Source organism: Mobula hypostoma, chromosome 3, assembly GCF_963921235.1.
Source record: "Mobula hypostoma chromosome 3, sMobHyp1.1, whole genome shotgun sequence".
In the NCBI taxonomy this organism is placed as follows: Eukaryota; Metazoa; Chordata; class Chondrichthyes; order Myliobatiformes; family Myliobatidae; genus Mobula; species Mobula hypostoma.
Genome location: NC_086099.1, coordinates 69,026,568 through 69,043,341, shown reverse-complemented (window position 1 = coordinate 69,043,341; position 16,774 = coordinate 69,026,568). Strand labels below are relative to the sequence as shown.

Here is a 16,774-nt window from a genome sequence, read left to right as displayed (position 1 = left end):
TCCATGGGAGTCTCTGTTGGGAGTGCTTCTGTTTACATTTATATGTCAATGATTTTGATGACAGAATTGATGGCTTTGTTGCTAAGTTTGCGGATTATATGAAAATATGTGGAGGGGGTCAGTAGTTTTGAGGAAGCAGAGAGGCTACAGAGGGACTTAGATAGGTTAGGGGAATGGGTAAAGAAGTGCCAGATGGAATATAGTGTATGGTCACGTACTTTGGTAGAAGAAATTCAATCATAGACTATTTTCTAAATGGGGAGAAAAATTCAAAGAACAGAGGTGCAAAGGGACTTGGAAGTCCTCATACAGGATTCCCTAAAGGTTAATTTGCAGGTTGAATTGATGCTGAGGAAGGAAAATTTGATGTTGGCATTAATTTTGAGAGGACTAGAATATAAAAGCAAGGATGTAATATCAAGGCTTTATAATGTACCGCTGAAGCCTCACTTGGAGTATTGTGAGCAGTTTTGTGCCTCTTATCTAAGCAAGGCTGAGCTGACATTAGACAGAGTTCAAAGGAGGTTCATGAAAATAATCCTGGGATTGAAAGCCTTGTCATATGAAGAGTGTTTGATGACTCTGGGCCTCTACTCATGGGAATTCAGAAGATTGTGTGTGTGTGGTGGTGGTGGGGGGGGGTGGGAGGAACCTTATTGAAAGCTATCAAATGTTGAAAGATCTCGATAGAGTAGATATGGAGAGGATGTTGCCTAAGGTAGGGCAGCCTAAGACCAGAGGACACAGCCTCAGAATAGAGGGAAGACCATTCAGAACAGAACTGAGAAGGAATTTCTTTAAACAGAGAGTGGTGAATCTGTGGAATTCATTGCCACAGGCAGCTGTGGAGGCCAAGCCACTGAGTATATTTAAGCCAGAGGTTGATAGATTGTTGGATAGTCAGGGCATGAAGGGATATGGGGAGAATGCAATGGCTGAGAGGGAAATGGATTAGCCAGGATGAAATTGACCAAATGGCCTAATCCTGCTCCTATATCTTATGGTCTTATGAATCCTGAGAACATCCGCTCAGAACAGCTGAAAGTAAAGAATCTTTCATAATGGCATTGAGAAACTCACTGACGTCACAGAAGCCCTGTGTCAATGGCAGGAGGAGCCTACCATAACTATTCATCCTCCCATTCTGTCTGATGTTGTAAATTCTGAGAAAGATTTATCCATGAGCTGTTCAATATACAATATTAAGGATGTGACTTGTTAAATTTGCAACATATGGCATAATGCAGAAAACAACATGATGAGTAGTAACTCCCACAAACTTTTGTAATCTTTTTCCACATATTGTGTGTGTGTGTGTGTGTGTGTAGAAGTGGTCATTCCTGCCGTGGTCAGTTCTTAGAGCACTTTTAGCTTTTTGAACATTATTAAGTGACTGGAAAACTCCATGATATTCTGATTTTTAAAAAATGAGTAGCGTCTGTAATTTTTGAAGAAACGCTGTTCCAGACTGGTTTACAAGATAGGACATTAACTGAGGCTTTTCTTTCAGACTGTAGGCATTATCCTAAAATCAGAATGACATAGCTCAGAAAGAGACCAGTTGGTCCATTTTCACTATGCTAGCACACACACACACACACACATATACACACACACACACACAAACACACACACACACACATATATATGTATATTGTGTGTGTGTGTGTGTGTTTGTGTGTGTATTGTTTCAGTGTGTCAAGAAACCAACCTTTCCCTCAATGTCACAAAAACAAAGAAACAAAGGAGCTGGTTGCAGACTACAGGAGAAATGGAGACAGGCTAACCCCTATTGACATCAATGGATCTGGGGTGGTGAAAAAGGCACAACAGTGCCTCTTTCACCTCAGACGGTTGAAGAAGTTTGGTATGGCACCCCAAATTCTAAGAACTTTCTATGGGGGCATGATTGAGAGCATCCTGACTGGCTGCATCACTGCCTGGTATGGAAACTGTACCTCCCTCAATCACAGGACTCTGCGGAGAGTGGTGCGGACAGCCCAATGCATCTGTAGATGTGAACATCCCACTATTCAGGACATTTACAGAGACAGGTGTGTAAAAGTGGCCCAAAGGATCATTGGGGACGCGAGTAACCCCAACCACAAACTGTTCCAGCTGCTACCATCCAGGAAACTTTACCGCAGCATAAAAGCCAGGACCAACAAGCTCCGGGACAGCTTCTTCCACCAGGCCATCAGACTGTTTAATTCATGCCGACGCTACTGTATTTCTATGTTATATTGACTATCCTGTTGTACGTACTATTCATTATAAATTACTATAATTGCACATTGCACATTTGAACGGAGACATAACGTAAAGATTTTTACTCCTCATGTATTTAAAGGATGTAAGTAATAAAGTTAATTCAATGACATGCAATGCTCTCAGATCATAAGAGGAGAACAAAATAAATCAAGATATGCTTTTACTAAATAAATCTGCCAGAATTTCTGAAAACATAAGACAAATGGAAAAATAGAAAAAAGGAGAATTTATACATCAGTGTCATGGAGCACTGTTTCATTAATTACTATTACAGTATAGTCCCATTCAATTCAATTGAATTCCCAGGGCAGTTGCTTTAAACTAAAGATTGGTTGATATTTTTCAAACTGACTCTGTTCCGTTTTTAAGGCGATTTTTTTTTTGTTAAGATAAGTCTGCAATTTTACCCATTCAGTATCCTATAATTTAAAGCAGGAGAAAGAAATGACTGGAGTATCTCACGTGGGTCAAAATCAAAGCTCAGTTTATTGCCATGTATGCACAGGTGTAATGAAAAACACACTTGCAGCAGCTGCATTGATGCATAGCTTCAGAAACACAACATTTGCAAGAAAAAAAATTAATTAAACATAGATAATGCAACATTATACAAAAAAGAACACAATTAAAAGAAAAACATTGCAAGATTGAGTAGCATTGGGGGTGGGGTGAGATAGGATTGCTAACATTTCAGATTGAGACTTTGCACCAGGAGATGGAAGATAGCCAGTATAAAGGGGAGAGGAGAAGGATGAGACAGGTGCCAGTGGGTGACAGGTTTGTTGAGGAGTGGTGAAAGATGACAGGCAGATGGAATCAGATGTGGAGGGGTTGGATGAAGGGGAGGGATTGAGTCGGGAGATAGAGGTGGGGGGTATGGGTTGATAAGTGGAACTGAAATCAGACAGGACAAAAAAGAAAACTCAGATAGAGCATTGTGGATGAAAGGGAGGGTGTAGGTGGAGACAAAGGCTAGAGAATGATAAGCAGGAACTCGTAAGTTTCCAGTAATAGAATCAAATGAATAAGGAAAGAGATAAAGGGAACCATTAGGCAACAGATAAAGAGCAGATGGAACCCAAAGAGCAAAGTGGGGGGGGGGGTCCACAGGACATGGGTAATAAGAAGATGAAACCGAGATGGGAATGGAGACATAAATGGCAATGGGGATTGGGGTCTATGGAAAGAGAATGAAGATAGGAGGACCCAAAGTCAATAAAAGGAGATAAAGGGGAGGAAACACAGGAGGTAATGGTGATCTGAAATTAAAGCTTTGTTTATGTTGATTTCCAAGTTCTTTCACATTCAACAGGTTTAAGGAATAATCTATTATAATTCATTTCATGAACTCCACAGTAAGTGAATAACTACCGTCTCTGCAGAGATATAATACTTTTAATGCCTAATGTCTATATTTCAAATATATTTAACAAGATCGATTAAATTTCATTCTATTTTCCTGCCATAACTTGTTTAAATGAATAATAAAAATGTTAAGAAAATCAAGCATAGTTTATCAATGCCTCTCTGCTCTGAACTCAATACTCTTCCCCTACCCTATCCTAGGACCCCTACCTTACTCCTTCTCGAATAATCCTCTTTATGACCTATAATGGCCTCTGTAGATGCTGCTGCATCCAAGTGTGCTGCCATCTTAAGTCTTTTATTTGCCTTAAAAATAGTTATACTCCTAAACAAATTGCTGGGAGGACAATAGAATGGTATTTTATCTTAAACTCACTATATTGCCTGTTGATAAAGATGACAAGTCTTTCAAATATGACGAACAATAATGTTTTGGAATTACCACCTAAAGAAGAGCCGACTTAGCAAGAACACCAAAGAGCACGAAAGTCAGCTCAAACCACATGTTTAGATACACAGATGGGCAAATAGCAGGTGCTGTGCAATGACAGGAATCTCTGTTAACATTACTTAAATCAGCCTTACATAGAGATTTATGTAACCACAGTTCACAATCCAACCAGAGTACAAGTTCTCAGTCTGAAAGAAATTCCACGCTGTATTACTGCATAGTTCTATGGTGTGACAGGGATCAAAAGATTAGCTAAAATTTCACTAAATTCCACCTTTGCAATGCATTATAAGTGGGACAACATTTACTTGTTCAGTTTTGGCAGCAATTAAAAGTTAATACCCTTACTGAAAATGCCATTCCCGCTGAATTAAAGTGGAGCACAATTTGCTTTTGCTGCAATTATAAAATATAAAGTGTTATCTTTTCATGATTATTTCAAATTCCAACATTGACTTGCACTTTAACCTCTGCTTAGAAACTCAATTTATTTTATTGAAAGACACTAAAGTATAGAATGGACCTTAAAAATACGAATCTATAAACATCTACTTCCTGTCAATTGTCAAAACTAACTATTTTACTGATTATAAATGCAGAAAGGTTACCTTGTTAAACATATTGTTGCGTGGCAACATAATGTTTGCTATAATGTTTAACTAATTTGAATATGAAGCGGATGGCTGTTCTAAGACAAACTATAAGTGGCCGGAGTCCTCACACCTTGAGCTATGTACGGCAGTACCTCTATATTCTTAACACTGTTGTTTGCTAGGGCTTGCAAAATTCCAGAAAAACTGGCTGGCATGAAGATTTGCTTGTACTTGTGCCATTTAGCAGTAGTAGCAAGGAGGAGCTTGAAGTAACAAAACTGGGAAAATAGGAGAGCTTTGGTAGTTTCAAAAATCACACTAAAGACTCAATAAGTGAAATGATGAGTATAGATTTTTGACCAAGAGATATCAAAGGGGATTATCTTTCATTATAAAGTGTTGATTATGCCTTTAGGGTTTGAGTTTTGTTTTGGGCTCTGAATTGACACTATTTGAGAAGTATGAACCATTTTGGTGGCTGAACATCATTATCACACAATGAGAAGCTGTGACGTTTCGTCACGTTAATGGATAGCATACCAATAAGGGGAAGATGGAACATCAAACAGGTAATCTCTTAAAGTGAAAGAAAGCAGGCTGGAGTTTTTGCACCATGAGATCATTTTCAACATCAGAAAAGTTCTGTGGAAAATCATTACAAATTCTGAATTCAGTGTCAGCTTTACTCTGAGGGAATTGTTTCACTACCAAACTACAGAAATATTGACTGCGTTGCTTGAGGAACCGAACCTCACATATCTCTAGTGGTCTCTTCTTAACTGGACACCAGCAATGCTCAAAACACAGCAGCACAATAACAAAACAGCACTGAAGCTTGGAGTATTATCTATTTCAGTAACATACTAACTTAATAAAAATCAATCCTTCAATTACTGCACAGAGTCTTGTCATCTTCAGAAGTTTTCGGATGACTCTGCCATAGTTGGATGCATCAGCAAGGGAGATGAGGCTGAGTACAGGGCTACGGTAGGAGACTTTGTCACATGGTGTGAGCAGAATTATCTGCAGCTTAATGTGAAAAAGACTAAGGAGCTGGTGGTAGACCTGAGGAGAGCTAAGGTACCGGTGACCCCTGTTTCCATCCAGGGGGTCAGTGTGGACATGGTGGAGGATTACAAATACCTGGGGATACAAATTGACAATAAACTGGACTGGTCAAAGAACACTAAGGCTGTCTACAAGAAGGGTCAGAGCCGTCTCTATTTCCTGAAGAGACTGAGGTCCTTTAACATCTGCCGGACGATGCTGAGGATGTTCTACGAGTCTGTGGTGGCCAGTGCTATCATGTTTGCTGTTGTGTGCTGGGGGAGCAGGCTGAGGGTAGCAGACACCAACAGAATCAACAAACTCATTCGTAAGGCCAGTGATGTTGTGGGGATGGAACTGGACTGTCTGACGGTGGTTTCTGAAAAGAGGATGTTGTCCAAGTTGCATGCCATCTTGGACAATGTCTCCCATCCACTACATAATGTACTGGTTGGGCACAGGAGTACATTCAGCCAGAGACTCATTCCACCGAGATGCAACACAGAGCGTCATAGGAAGTCATTCCTGCCTGTGGCCATCAAACTTTACAACTCCTCCCTTGGAGGGTCAGACACCCTGAGCCAATAGGCTGGTCCTGGACTTATTTCCTGGCATAATTTACATATTACTATTTAACTATTTATGGTTTTATTACTATTTAATTATTTATGGTGCAACTGTAACAAAAACCAATTTCCCCCGGGATCAACAAAGTATGACTATTATCCCTTACTCACTCTTCCTTCAGTTAGTCCTGACGAAGGGTCTCGGCCTGAAACGTCGACTGCGCCTCTTCCTATAGATGCTGCTTGGCCTGCTGCGTTCACCAGCAACTTTGATGTGTGTTGCTTGACTATGACTATGACTATTTATAACAAGCATTTTGTACAGGATTCATCAAAGATGGCTGTTCTTTTAAAATATACAGCTGTAGATCTCATGAAATTGGTTGACTTTAAGAATATATAGATAAGGGGAGAGTGTTATTTTGGTGTTTCAATTTCATTGAAATAGCTTAATGACTGCCTTCTCTCAGGTCCCTCACACTACACACTCACTTCGTGTTCCTCTCCTTCCATCTTCTCCTCATTGGAATGTCTTTCCACTGCTCTTTGTCTAGGATCTGTACACGCTCAACAGTGAATTAAAACGGTATAATTCAGGCATCTCGACACATAACCATGAGAGCAGTAGGCATTTCAGAGTGTGGCCTGATCAATGCAACTAAATGAAATAAAATTTAATATTCTTCTTCCGCTACTCTTTGATGGATGGTCCAGCATGATTGTTTCATGACCACAGTTGCAGCACAGTTGAACAGGTAGCCTTTGCAACTGTAGAGGGGTGTGGATACCAAAGAGAGAGCTTTGTGGGTAGCCTGCAGTCCTTGATGTCAAACAGTTATCGGGGTCTACACTGTGGTCTGTCGCAGGGTGGCGACATCTTTCCATCCTCCCAGGTAACATTTGCACATGCATGGTTTTCAGAGTATGGCCTGGGCATTTATTACAAGGATGACCTTCCCATTGAGGAAGGCTGCAGGATATCATAGGAATGTGCCCTGTTGAAGGTATGTGCTGTTAATTATTCCTTGCCTGGAGGGGAAACACGCAGTTTACACCTCGGACTTCAACTACTGCACAGAGTCTTGTCATCTTCAGAAGTTTTCGGATGACTCTGCCATAGTTGGATGCATCAGCAAGGGAGATGAGGCTGAGTACAGGGCTACGGTAGGAAACTTTGTCACATGGTGTGAGCAGAGTTATCTGCAGCTTAATGTGGAAAAGACTAAGGAGCTGGTCGTAGATCTGAGGAGGGCTAAGGCACCGGTGACCCCTGTTTCCACCCAGGGGGTCAGTGTGGACATGGTGAAGGATTACAAATACCTGGGGATACGAATTGACAATAAACTGGACTGGTCAAAGAACACTGAGGCTGTCTACAAGAAGGGTCAGAGCCGTCTCTATTTCCTGAGGAGACTGAGGTCCTTTACCATCTGCCAGACGATGTTGAGGATGTTCTACAAGTCTGTGGTGGCCAGTGCTATCATGTTTGCTGTTGTGTGCTGGGGGAGCAGGCTGAGGGTAGCAGACACCAACAGAATCAACAAACTCATTCGTAAGGCCAGTGATGTTGTGGGGATGGAACTGGACTCTCTCACGGTGGTGTCTGAAAAGAGGATGCTGTCTAAGTTGCATGCCATCTTGGTCAATGTCTCCCATCCACTACATAATGTACTGGGTGGGCACAGGAGTACATTCAGCCAGAGACTCATTCCTCCGAGATGCAGCATAGAGCGTCATAGGAAGTCATTCCTGCCTGTGGCCATCAAACTTTACAACTCCTCCCTTGGAGGGTCAGACACCCTGAGCCAATAGGCTGGTCCTGGACTTATTTCATAATTTACTGGCGTAATTTACATATTACTATTTAACTATTTATGGTTCTATTACTATTTATTATTTATGGTGCAACTGTAATGAAAACCAATTTCCCCCAGGATCAATAAAGTATGACTATGACTATGACTATGACTATCTGCAAAGATTTAAGTGACAAGTACATGGATAGGATAATAGGCCAAATGCAGACAAATGGGACCAGCTCAGTTTGGCAACTTAGTCAGCATGGAATTGTTGGACTGAAGGGACTGTGTTCTGTGCTGTATAATTCTGACTCTGACTCTGTTCACTTTTCATGGCTCACCTTTCCAAAGAGAGCATCCAATCTGCTTGACAAAATTCACTAATGGGTTGATCAAAAAGGCACGCTTTTCTATGGGATCTACCATACCCTGAGTTTATCACAAAGTGATTTATGAACAATTTAAATGTAGCGATGCTTGTAATATGCATTTCATGTCACCTATAGCTTGAAACAGAACAAATTGGAGGTGATATCTGGATACACCTTAGTGTTGGCACAGATACTGGTTGCTGACAGTAAAACAGGATCATTCCACCATTACAAGATTACCAAAGCTGAGAAAGTCATTATTCCCAACTAAGTAGAAGTATACATTGTGATTCTGTCTCCCTTGTTGCATGGATATTGGTGTCATTCTGTTCACAGTTCGCCCTTCTCTGTCGCTCATCTTTTTATTTCTTCTCCGTCATACCTAGAAATTGTCAGACTTACACTCTTCATGCAGACTGTTGTTTTAAACGACTGAGAAATACTATAAAATTATCTTATTATCTTTCTAGACCTTTTATGAATGTCTTTTATGCACACTTTGAAAGAGAGAATGTAGCTATAGCTGCGTGAATCCCTGAAGCATCTTCTGACCCAGTAATATGCGACTCAGAGGCTGACATCACAACACGTTTTAAAAGGGTGAACTCCTGCAAGGCGTCAAGGCCCAATGGTGTAAATGGCAGGGTACTGAAAAACTGTGCCAACCAACATCCGACTGGCTGGAGTGCTCAAGGCAACCTTCAATCTCTCACTGCTGCAGTCACCTGCTTCAAAGCGGTATCAGTCATACCGGTGCCCAAGAAGACCAGGGTAAGTTGTCTCAATGACTATTGTCCAGTAGCTCTCGCATATACTGTGATGAGGTGCTTTGAAATGGTTAGTCGTGGATAGAATTAACTCCTGCCTAAGCAAAACCTGGACCCACTGCTATTTGCCTCCTGCTACAATAGGTCTACAGTGGATGCAGTCTCACAGGCTCTCCACTCAGCCTTGAACAACAGCAATATCTTTGTCAGGCTCCTGTTCAACATTCAGCACCACCATCCCTCAGTAGTGATCAACAAGATTCAAAATCTGGGTCTCTGCATCTGGATGATTACCTCCTTGGTGGGAGACCACAGTCTGTGCGGATTAGAAATAACATCTCCTTCTCGCTGACAATCAACACCAGTGCACCTCAAGGATGCATGTTTAGCTCACTGCTCTTCTCTCTCGACACCATGACTGTGTGGCTGCGCAAAGCTCAAATGTCACCAATAAATTTGCCAGTGACACAACTGCAATCCCAGCATCCTCTGTAAGGAGTTTCTGTACGTCCTCCCCATGGAAAGCGTGGATTTTCTCCGCTCCATTTTCCTTCCACACCGTCCAAAGACAAACCAGGGAGGTTAATTGGTCATTGTAAATTGCCTGTGATTAGGTTAGGGTTAATTGAGGATTTTATGTGACTGCAGAGGCATGGCTCAAAGGGCTTGAATGGCTTGTTCCACATTGTATCCCTAAATAAATAAACAATAAATGAACTGTTGTCGGCAGAATCTCAAACGTTATTAAGGTGGTGTACAGGAGTAAGATAGATGGGCTGGTTGAGTTGTGTCGCAACAACAAGCTTGCACTCAATGTCAGTTGAACAAAGGAATTGATTGTGGCCTTCAGCACGGGGAAGTTGGGAAAACACCCAGCAGTCTTTATTAAAGAGTCAGCAGTAGAAAGGGTAACCAATTTCAAGCTTGTGGGTACCCACATCTCTGAAGATCTATCCCGGGTCCAATATATTGGTGCAATTACAAAAAAGGCATGGCAGCAGCTATATTTCATAAGGAGTCTGAGGAGATTTGACATGTCGTTAGATACTCTACAAAGTTTCTACAGATCTCTGGCAGCATTCTGACTGGTTACATCATTGCCTGTTCTGGAGGCGCCAATGCAGGATCGAAAAAAAACTGCAGACTGTTGTAAACCCAGCCAGCCCCATCATCAAGGAAATATTCGAAAGATGGTGCCTCAAAAAGGCAGCATTTATTATTAAGGACCCCTGCCACCTAGGACACGCCCTCCTCTCATTGCTACCATCAGGAACCTGAAAACTCGCGCTTAAAGTTTTAGGAACAGCTTCTTCCCTTCTACCATCCGATTTTAAACGGTCCATGAACACATGAACACTACCTCACTGTTTTGCTTTCTTTTTCACTATCTATTTCTTACTGTAACTTTTAATAATTTTTGTGTATTGCACTGTACTGCTGCTGTAAAACAAAAAAATTCACAACATATGTCAGTGATAATAAACCCTGATTCTGATTCCTAAACATGCTTACTTACACAGGTTTGAATAACACAACAATTAAATATCCCCACTTCACTTCCTCCACTTCCCATATCCCTGTGTGGGTCTAGTTATTTTGCATACCTGACCATTTTGTATGTGAGGTCTTTATACTCTTAGATTAGTTGAGCCCTCACTCGATATTCCTACATGTTTATTTACAACAAAGCTCTGTAACAAAAAGAACTAGTAATTATAAAAAGCTTTCGACAACTCAGATTTCCAGATAAGCTTTAAAGTTAAAAGAGCACTTTTGAAGTAAAGTCACTGTTGCAAGGTGTAAATGTGGTTGCCAATTTGCCTACAAAGTTGCATAATTGAGGTGGTAGAGTGGCACAATGGTATGGTTACTATTTCACTTTAGATTCAATCCTGACTTCTGGTGCTGTCTATTTGGAGTTTGCATATTCTCTCTTAAACCTCATGGGTTTTCTCCAAGTACTCTAGTATCCTTCTATATCCCAAAAATGCGTGGGTTGGTATGTTAATTGGTCAATGTAAATTGCTCCTAGTGTATAGAGGAGTGGTAGAATCTGTGGGGAAATTGATGAAAATGTGGGGAGAATAAAATGAGTTAGGACAGAATTAGTGGAAGAGGTTGCTCGTTGGTCAGCGTGAACTCAGCGGGATGATGCGTTGTATTCTATTTGACTCGAATCAGCAATGAATTAGGCAAGCAAAATATCTGTTTCAGTGATGGTGGTGGAAGAACTAACCAGAGTACTGAGGACAAATCTCTGACCATTTTACAACATTCTGCCATAGCATTAGGTAGGACTTTGAGTTTAACATATTATCATAGACTCCACCAACAGCACATAATTCTGCTCAAATGACTCTGCAGAATCTCTCCAATCTATGGAGTTGGACTAAAACCAATAGAAGTAGGAGTGATGCTCCTGATCAAAACTGACAGTCATTTGGAGTTGAAATTACTATTCTTTATCTCCTACCCAAAAGTGGTAAAATAATTGTAAAATCTTCGAGCCAATTCACCTGAGATGATCAAACTCTGATGACCAAAAATACTTTTGATTCCTGTGGAGTAGTACTATATTGATCAGTACATTTTCAAATTAACTATCAGGATTTTAAAGTATTCATATTTATATTCTTACTTGCTTTCTGCCTCATAAAATTACATGAACAATACATGTTTGTGAGATCTTTGTACAATTTTGGCTTTTACATACTGTATGCCAACGGTTTTGAAAATGAATTAATGGTGATCAGCGATGCAGACCTTTTTATCTAGGTATTGTGTTCACGGTTATAAGCTGAATAGCACATTTCCTGCTAAACAGGATACTGGTGACATCATCAGAATACAACCTGCTGGACTCACTGAAATGCTCCCACTCCCAAAACAACAAAAACAACTTCAATAAATTAACAAAAGCTGCCAACTCAAAAGGACACTAACTTGCTCTTTAAATGAACCTTTCATTAGCACTGTCAAAACATGTTTTTAAAAATTCTGACTGATAACTGAGAGTGGTTCAATTTTAAAAATTATTCAAAAATTTTAATGTTTTAAAAAAATGGATAAAAGCCTTAAAAAATGTTCACCTAGCATGTTATCCTTGGTCAGGGGTGCTAAGTGGATCATGCTGTATAGATATACTGTAAATGTGAATAATGTGTTTAATTTACATTTTTCTTGTGATGCTATACATCTGTGATGCTGCTGCAACTAAGTTTTTCATTTCACCTGTGCATATAGGTACCAAAGCAATGGCAATAAGTTTGATTTTGACTTTGAAAACTATTCTTTCGAAGTCAATGGACTGGGTTTGAGTGCAACGTTTTTATGAGACTATACAATTCTAGATTCTTTGGAACTTCTAGACACTTGTTTTTGGATCATATATACATATATATCATAGCCCCATGTGAAAGTGTGATTCGATTAAAAATAATTTTGTTGCCTAAACACAAGGCAAACAAACATAAATAGTTTTGACTTCAAAATAATTGGTAGATATTTGGAGCTTAGGACAATGGAGTCTAACAGCAGCTCCTTTGCTTGCATCTTCAGAAACAGCTCTATTTCCATCTTTGATATCTCTTTTATTTCCTTTTCAGGGTTCTTTGGAAGACCCTGACCTGGAGTTACACGCTGATTTCGGTTCTTTACAGAAATGGGACCTGCTCTCAGGGGCTCATGACCAGTTGCTTTTCAATATGCCAGAGACGCAGCCTGGAAGACTAGCGCACCCTCAGGGTGCCGGATTTTCGTGGCTCTGGAGGCGGGCGGACTTGAGGTCAGTGCCACTGCCTGATGTGTTGTGGGAGATGGAAGATTGAAAGCAGTGAGCTGGCTGCTGGCTGTGTGCCAGAGACCTGAGTTCTTGGGGCACAGAGCTCGGAAAAAGTGACGCAACAGACCTTTAACACCGTAAATCAGCGAGTTGTTTTGTATGTTTCCCCTCTCACTGTGAAACGGAGACACCTCTTTTTCCCTTATTAGGGAGATAGAGCATCTGTGGTATGTCGAATTACCGGGTGAACGAGTAGTCGTCGGGGTACTGCAAGTCTGTGTCTTTATTAATCCCTTGCTGCACGCTTGAGTGCTCAGTGGGAGGGGGGGTGCCGATGTTTTTTGCTGGTGGGGGAGGGGTGGTCGTTGCTTTGTGGCTGCTTATGCATGGGAGGGGGGAGTTGGGAGGGGTTTGGGGTTCTAACATTTAACTGTCATTCATTCTTTGGGGCACTCCTCTGTTTTTGTGGGTGTTTGTATACCTTTGACATGAAATGGACTAATTGAAATCAGTTTGGTAACCATTGACTCCACAGCCCACAACTTGAGGCAACGTTAAAGGAAGACAGCAGAGAGAAGGTTATGAAAATAGACATGTGGGTGGGAGACGGTGGATTTGATCTTGTTATTCCTGCTCTTTTGTATCAGGCAGATAATTGGAGAATGTGACAATGGCTTGCGAATAATGAAAGAAACAGAATGGTAGTGGTACTGTACTTGGTATGATTGTTCCATGTTTCTGCTTGTTACTTTCAGAAGGTAGCACATTGACAGTTCAGGTGACTGACCCTAACCCTAATCCTGAATTCATCTTACAATTAGAGATCAAGTCATCTCAAGCAATTTAAGCAGTCTTTACAAGAGGTTGATGCAGCATCAGGACCAGAAGAGAGCAGCATCAAAGAAATGAAATGGAGTACAGTTGAAGGGAATGAAGTATCTAACGGGAGGGAAAGCAGAAAAAAATGATAAAGGCATTTGTAGTGCAAGATGCCATTATTATCTTCAGCATTGAAATCTCAGAAAATGGATGGAACAGTAGACATTGGTCCTCATAATTCAAAGAAAAAGTGGATAAAACAATAGTTGGAAAGAATATTGGATAGTGATAGCTTATTGAATGGGAAGTTTTTTTTTACAAGCGAGAAGATCTTTCACTGGCAAGGTCAGCATTTGTTGCTCATCCCCAACTACCATTGAGAATTTGGTGATGAATTGTCTTCCTGAATCACTACAGTCCATCTGGTAAAGACACTACAGAATTCCAGGATTTAGATGTAGCTGACACAAAGGATATTTCTATCTTGTAGGTAACAGTTTCCAAAACCCATTGACACTAAAGATACACTAATTGTCCTTAGCCCACCATCTTCACAAATCCAAATTAGGGATGACTATATCCTGTAAAACGTAGTAGATACACATTTTCCTGGTATCAAACAGGTTGACACCAATATCACTGAAGATGAATGAGAATAATTATTTGTGATGGGTGGATAGGTATCACTGTAAAGGATTTGGCCTTAAATAATCCTTGGTTACTTTCCTATTGAAGTAGACCTGTATGTTGTTTATTTAAACACCACAATTATCCTATAATGCTGTTATGCTGTTAAAACCACCAACTACAAACGTTTGTAACTTAGGAATGCTTTACAGTTGTAACCTAATATTTATCTTTCGTTCAGCACCACGGACCACTCCCATTCACAACTCTCACTCTTTACAAATCAAACTGCTAGATTAGATGCTAAAGATCTGATAATATAGCCCTGCTGGGACTGAAAATAATACTCCTACTATTCTGTAATTCAAAAAAAGTATTTTCTTCATTTCCAGTAAGCATACTATGGGAAATATTTTTGGATTACAGAATAAGTATGAAGTCATACAATGTGATTTAGGTTACTAATGTGGCAATTTAATTTACTTAAAGTAAAAAATAAACACTTTCTGAAGATCGATATAGCGGATTCCACTGGATCTCATTACTTAACAGCTCTTCAGATTTTGACATGGAAAAGATTTGCAGAGGTGGGGTTGTAGAGGAAGGAAATTAAAGCCATCTTTGGTTCCTAGCTTCAAGGCTTGCAGGACTATAAGGTACCAGCACTATTCACCTCCAGACTCCTGATTAAACTGATGGTAACCAATTCAAAGATCAAGGCTGGAGTTGGTGAGGGTTGGTGTTGGCACTGCAATAGATCACATTTTGGGGTCTGTTAGGGTAGCATGAAGCTGTTAGAATTGATGCCAAATCAGGACCAGGGAGGGTGTTTTGTTTGGCTGACCAGTGATTGGTGCCCTGTTCTGGTGAAGTTACAAATGTGGACATCCACTGCGGAGTTCAGGGTATCAGGAAGGAGTATTGGCAGGGTCAATGATCAGAGAATAGCAGTGCCTATAAACTCAGGGCGTTCAGGAAATCAGTGATTAGGAGTTTAGAGCATTGTGTGAATTTTAGGGATCAGTGGTTGAGGAGTTGGGCATTTGGTAATGATGAGCTACAGCTAGAGGGTGGAGTCAGAGGGTGATACAGGGTAGGAGGGGTGGGGGTGATTGATTATTTGTGGGTTAGAAATGATCCCAATCACCTGATGCATTGGCATAGCTGTTCTGAACATGACAAACAACAGTCACTGTCTAAAATAATGTGGACCAATTTCCCTGACAATGCTTACTGAACCTGTAATAACATCATCTGATTTGGGCCAGGTTCTAAAATCATGGAGACATGTAAGTGAAACTTACTGCGAAGAGCAGATCAAATTTCTGGAGTGAACGAGGAACTGCTTATTAACTTCAGGAGGAGCAAACCAGAGGTCCATCAGCCAGCCCTCACCAAGGGATCAGAAGTGGAGAGGAGAAGCAACTTTAAATTCCTCAGAGGATCAGTCCTGGGCCCAGCACATAATTGCAATTACAAAGAAAGCACCGCAGCACCTCTACTTCCTTAGAAGTTTGTGGACATTCAGCATGACATCTAAAACTTCAAAGTTCAAAGTAATTTAATTATGAAAGTACATATGTATCACCATATACAACCCTGAGATTCATTTTCTTGCAGGCATACTCAGTAAATCCAGGAACAATAACAGAATCAATGAAAGACGATACCTAACAGGATGGACAACCAACCAATGTACAAAAAAAAAATGAAGTGTGAAGAAAATAAATAAATAAGCAATAAATATCAAGAACATGAGATGAAAAGTCCTTGAAAGTGAGCCCATTGGTTATGGGAACAGTTCAGTAATGGGGCAAGTGAAGTTCAATGAAGTAATCTGCACTAATTCAAGAGCCTGATGGTTGAGGGTTAATAACTTTGACAAACTTTAGAGGTGTGTGGTGGAGAGTATATTGATTTGTTGCATCATAGCCTGGTGTAGAAACATCAATGTCCTTGAATGGAAAATCCTACAAAAAGTACTGGATACGGCCCTATCCATTATGGGTAAAGCCCTCCCTACCATTGAGCATATCTACATGGAGCGCTGTTGCAGGAAAGTAGCATCCATTATCAGGGACCCCCCACCACCCGGATCATGATCTCTTCTCACTGTTGCCATTTGGAACAAGGTACAAGAGTGTCAAGACTCATACCACCAGGCTGACGAACAGTTTTTACCTGTCAACCATCAGGCTCTTTGAATCATTGGAGATAACTTCACTCAACTTCACTTGTCCTGTAATTGGACTGTTCTCACAAACAATGGACTTACTGTCAAGGACTCTTCACCTCATGTTCTCGCTATTTATTGTTT

The 16,774-nt window shown here is 40.6% G+C and overlaps 1 protein-coding gene across 7 annotated transcripts in view; it reads right to left on the bottom strand.

Annotated features, from left to right (window-relative positions):
- Nucleotides 1-16,774, bottom strand: part of rbm47 (RNA binding motif protein 47) — a 205,880-nt gene that overhangs the window by 128,380 nt on the left and 60,726 nt on the right. The gene's annotated exons all lie outside the window — the stretch shown is intronic.